The sequence below is a fragment of the Ochotona curzoniae genome, unplaced genomic scaffold (genome assembly GCF_017591425.1).
Source record: "Ochotona curzoniae isolate NIBS_2020 unplaced genomic scaffold, NIBS_Ocur_1.0 contig_21, whole genome shotgun sequence".
Lineage (NCBI taxonomy): Eukaryota > Metazoa > Chordata > Mammalia > Lagomorpha > Ochotonidae > Ochotona > Ochotona curzoniae.
Window position 1 is genome coordinate 6819120 of NW_024465322.1, and position 6000 is coordinate 6825119.

Consider the following 6000-nt stretch of genomic DNA (forward strand, 5'->3'; position numbering starts at 1 on the left):
TCCTATCATTGGCCAATCCCCTGTGATGGAAAGCCCAGAGATGTGGGGCTGCTACTTCTGTTGCCATTTTGAATGGGTCAAGTTCCATCACATGGGTGGTATTCGCTCATTCCCGCTACACGCACACACACACACACACACACACACACACACACACACACCCCTGAGCCTCCTGACAGCAGAGTCTAAGGTCCCAGGCACTGCTTTGGGCTCCCTTCAGGCTGTCACTTCAGCTGCCCACGAGCCCATCATCCACGCCCTCTCCGAGAGCCAGCTGGAGCACAGCTCACAAGCTGGGCAGTCAAGTCTACCTCCTGGTGGTCCCCACAACACGGAAGCCTTGTCTGTGGGTTCACTACAGCACACTGGGAGGACAGCATCAGGGGTGGCATTACTGAAAGAAGACCTGCAGCAAAGGGGAATGTCACCCTCAAGGCGCCTAAGATGGAGATGTCTGGGGTGCGAGGAGGGGAAGGGGCAGCCTGATGGACTGCAGAGGTTGCTGAGGAGGGCAAGTTGGAAACACGTCCCAGCCTCAGGAGAGAACAGTGAGGAACCAGCTGTCACCATTGGGCATCTGTGATGGGGGACATGCACCTGCTTGCTTACTCATCAGGCACCAGACCCCGTATGGGTCCTTACACACACACAGGGAGCCACACGGGTGCAGTCCTTCATGGGTGGGAAGGGTGCGAGGACTTGAACTCTTTCCACTTCAGCGGGCTTTTGCTTTGCCGAGCAGGAGGCCAGCCTAAGGCGAGGCACTGGCAGAGGTTAAGCTCCTGGGCTCACCCTGGTGTGAAATGGCTTCTCCCAACCCTGTGCCAGCTTCGAAGCCCCTGCAGAAACCCCAGCAGGGGCTCCCAGCCCTCTTCTCACAACCACTCGGAGCTGCCGCTTTGCTTCCGAGGTCTCAGTTTTCTCCTCTGGGGAATGGGGCCAGCTCAGTCTGCGATCTAGCGTAACATTACAAAGGCAGGGGGAGCCACGGGAGAGGAAACAGAAAGGAGAAACCAACCCAGCAGGGTTTTTCCCACTTTCACTGCCTGACCGGGCGGTCATTGCCAAGTCCGATCCCATCCACCCCTGACTGGTTTTTCCTTGTATGAGAGACGCTGAACTTGCCGCCAGTTGGAATCGCCTAAAACAAAACCCTCATTCAGGTCACTTGGTTCTCTAAGGAGAAAGAGCAAGCCAGAAGCCCACACCTTCTTACTAATTCCCAAAACCAATTTCCACAGGGTCACGGGGTCAGCCGTGTCTTCCTGGAACCGTTGACCTGCCTTTTCGCATTCTCTCCACTCACTGCTCTGCGTTAGGACTTCATGACTCAGACCTAAACAAACAAACCAAAAAAAAAAAAAAAAAAGTTCACCATCCAGCCTACATGGTGTGGACAACCTAACTTACTGGTTGAATTCCGGCTGTTTCCAAACAGCCAGCTCTACTTTCAGACCCTGAATCATCTTATTCATCCACCTGCACAGGGCTCACCAGGAAGATAAAGGGCAGAGCCTGAGACGCCAACAAGCAGGTGAATTCTGCGAACATCTGCCAGTCTTCAGAAATCTGAAATCACTGGACACATGACCAACCCACAAAATTCCACCACTACGGCCACCCTGGGCTTTGGAAGTCGGTGCAAACGCAGAAACAGCAACAAAAAGCAGACCCGAGCCACTGCTATCCAACAAGCAGCTAAAGGGGGGAGCTGGGGCCCAACGGGGTGCAGGCTGCTTCTGGGATACCCCTGGGAAGGCGGTGACCCTCGCAAGAAAACCGACACAGAGAGTCCCACGTAGCTGGGGAGAGGCTCGCTAACCCTCTCTGGCCAAGGTCTGGGCGACCCCACCGGAGAGTGCCCGGGACCAGGTGCGCGCAGGAGCTCCCTAAGGCCCTGTCCCCCGCCCCCGCGCGGATGCTGGGCACCCCCACAGAGTTCAGAAACTCCAGAACATGGGACACACGGACTCCCGGGGGACTCCCGCGTGCCCTCAGAAGTCCCCTCCAACTCGGGGCACCAGGGGCTGACGCTAACTCGGCTGGCGGCTCTGTCAGACACCGGATACCCGACACCCAACACCGCTGCTCTCCTGGCCGCACTGGCCAGGTCGGCCCCAGCACCTGGGCCCACGGAGCGCGGAGAGGCCAAGGGGGCGCAGGGCGGCCCGGGACCAGGCCCTGAGCACAGGCGCACCCTCGGGTCCTGTCCCCGTCTTCCGGCCGCTTCCCCACCCGGGATTCCTCGCTCCTCCCCGGCACCTACCTGTGCACAGTTCTGACCGTGCCTGCAGAACAACCCAAACGCATCGGCCAGGTCGAGCTGGAGCGTCAGGGGCTTGTCGGGGCGGCCCGGGGACGGAGCGGCGCGGGCTGTCGGGACACACACACTCTGGAGTCCGGGCCAGCGCGCAGTTCCCGCCCCGCGCCGCCGCGCCCACAGGCCGGTGACTGACGGCCGCCGCCCCACCCGCGCCCGCAGACGCTGGGGACGGCCGGACAGCGCGCCTGGGACTCGGCCGCGGGACTTCTGGGGCGCGGGGCTTGCAGGGGGGCGAGGGCGGACCCTTGACGGGGTGCACCCCCGAGTCCCTCGCGCCCTGCCCCTCTCCCCTCCTCTCCTGTATTCGTTCTGTTCGCCTCCCAGAGTAAACCCAGCTCCGGAAACTTGTCTGGAGAGGTGCGGCCTCTGCGGAGTCTGGAAGAGAGGCCAGAAGGTCAACCGCGATAGGAGCTCAGGACGGAAGAAAAAAAAAAACCCAGGAGGAAGGATGGGAGCTGGGTGAATCACAGGTGGTGCAGGTACCAGGAAATTACGGAGGTTGGGGGGGACTGCTTGGAGGGCCAGAGCAGTATGCAGCAGAACTGCTGCCTCCATGGGGTCCCCGTGGTAGGGGTGGTCCACACAGCCTGGAGAGGCAACTGTCCTGCTGGGCTCGATCCTATTTCCCCATCCCCTGAACTGCACAGCTTCTGCAAGACTGGAGCCACAGGTTAGGAGTGAACCTGGACCAAGTCAGGAAACAGCACCTTTTAGGCGTTTAGCAACATTTCTAGGGGATCCCATTGTGGCAATTCTTGTTCAATGTTGCGTTCTCACTGCCATTAGAATGAACAGCCCCTGGGTTCTTTAAGCTGTTGTGAGATAACACCATAGCCTTATTAATAGCTATGAGCCTAACCCCAGCCCTAACACACTATTCTTAACCCCAGCAATATCAGTAGCCCTCATCTTAAGCCTAAATCACTGTTAGCCTTATTCCCAGCACTAAACCTAACACTAAGCTTCACCTAGCTGTAACAATAACCCTAGCGTTAACTCTAACTGTAACCATAGCTTTATTCGTAGTGAAAACAACCAAACAAAACCCATACTCGTGGAAGAGCTGGTGTGCGCGAAGGCAGTTCCATGAGAACCACCCCCTTGCAGCTTGCTCTGAGCTAAGTGCCCTCGGCTTCATGGCTGTCCTCGTCCTTCTCCTCTTCATCAGTCACCACATCTTTGCTCAAGGACAAGTCACCTGAGGGAGAGGAGGGGTCGCACGGGGAGTGAGGTCAGCATCGTTTCTTGGCTCACCTGAGGCAGCTTCAGGCGTCACGCAAGAGAAGTTTGAGGTCACGCCTTCCTCTCCGAGGCTGCGATGGCCTTTAGAGAATTGCTTGCTCTCTTTCCCAATGATCTCCTTCCTAACCAAGTACAGTTTTGTCCAGAATAGAAGGAAGTGAGGTAGGGGACAGCTGAAGGAACAGGGAAGGTTTATCCTGTACAAAGAGTAAAAGTGGGGCATGACAGAGCACCTGCAAATACCTGCAGGACCCTCGTGTGGGTGTACCTTAGTCTAGTTTAAATGCAGGGACTCCTTTGAACAAAGTGAGATGATGCAGACTGGAGACCAGCTATTGTTCCTCAAGCCTTTCTCTTCGTCTCAGTGTAGTCATTGCCCGCTAAGGGAAGGACGATGACAGTCCCACTGCCACCCTTACCTTCTGGCACACTTACTCATTGATCACCTTGCTGGGTTTCTTTGCCCTGAAGACAAAGTCTCCTAAAAAAAAAAATCATGTCTCTGACCTCAGCTTGACTCTCAACCCCAGATCCCCGCATTTCCCTGGAATTCTTTATCTCCAGGTCAGCTTCCTCTCCCAGGGGTCTCATCAGCTGCCACCAACCATGATCACCCTCTGAGATTCTGGCCTCCCAGTTTCAACAAAGGACATGGCCTCTCGCTCTGGTGAATACAGATATTTTTACACACCCATCACCACCCTTTGACACCCATCACTACCCTCTGACACAAACATACCATGTAGGCTGGAGGAATCTCCAGGAGGGCCAGAAAACCAGAAGTCACAGCAGCCCTGCCAGGGTCATCAGACTGCTGGCATCAGCATCACTGTCAGAACCCAAGCCTACAACAGCACCATGCTTGGGGCTGGAAGGCAGAAGCTCCGTCCCTGTCGGGTCTGAAGCCATGAACTTGTCTCCACGTCACTTGCCAAAGTATGGTGTCTACATGGTGCTTATCTCCTCAGCTGACCCTGGTTCAACTCAACAAGTCCCACGGACACCTTGGATTGGTGGGAACAAGATCATGGGGCTGCAGTCTGGCAGCACGGGCACCGTGGAGACCAAATTCTGGTTCCTACCATGGATAGGCAGGATCTATGACGCCAGACATGCTTCAGATGCAGGAGTGATGTTCAAAAGATAGCAGGCTACCACAACCTTAGAAACACCCCACACACACCTCTCACGGGTTCTCATCCATCTTGTCCCTCATCACTGGCCGGGACTCCTTTTCTCCCACCATGGCATCACCAGCCCCCGCAGGTCACCTTTTTTGTTCCTGTGCTTGGCTCCATCCCTTTCTGTTGCTGCTTCCATGGCTTCTCTCTGACTCTTCTCTCTTTCTGTATCCTGAGTCCTCTGTTTCCTCCCCTTGGACAATGAGCATCCTCCAGCTTCTTCTATCCTAAACATCCTTCTGGAGACACGTTCCATTTGCTCACCTGCGTCTCAAGATAACCTGTGGAAATAATCAATTAGATTACCTCTCTCCGTTTCCTCAGTTACTGTTCCCTACCCACCTGCTGCTACCAGGCTCTGCTGCACACCTCAGTGCTTGAACCTGTCCAACGGCCAACAGGTGGCCATCCAAGGGGTTGGATGAATACTAACTCTGACCCACAAAGAGCCTGGAGAGGTCTCAAACTTCGCAACCCCCTTTGCTTCTGGGAATGCCCCCTTTCCTGGTCTTTCTGGCTTTTCTAATTAGTCTTGTGGCTTCTCAGGATCTGTTCATCTTCCACTTCACCTTTATTTGTTTTTTTTAAATTATTTATTTATCCAAAAAGTAGAGTTAAAGAGAGAAAGCGAGACACAAAGAGACAGAAATCTTCATTTGCTAGTTCACATCCTGAATTGCTGTAATGGCCAGGGCTGGACCAAGCTGAAGCCAGAAGCTTGGAACTTCTTGCAACTCTCCCATACAGGTAGCACCCAGGCCATCATTTACTGCTTTCTCAGACACATTAGCAGAAAGCTGGATTGGAAGTGAAGCAGTTTGGATTTTGACTGGCACCCATGTGGGATGCCAGCCCCGCAAGTGGCAGCTTAACCCTTTATGCCCCAACATTGTCCCCAATTTCCCTTCAGTTGTTGGAGTTCCTTGCACAACCTCTCTTCTTCTGCTGTCTATGAACTCTGTTGGAGTGATGTCATCCACTTGTGTTTTTCAAGCCCATGTGATGGCAATGCCTCCTTCCGCTGTACCTCTAGTTCTGACCTCTGCTCTGAGATTGAACTTTTGAAACCAAAAGGCCCATCTGACCATGCCACTTGAACTTCAGCTCAACACAGCACAAGCAGAATTCATACTCTGCTTCCGTTCTCGTTATATCAAACAGTTTAAGGTTAGTTTCACCCTCTTCCTCACCTCTGCTACCTGTTGTGCCACACTAGTTCCCATCAGGCCATATCCATCTCAGATTCTTCCCAGC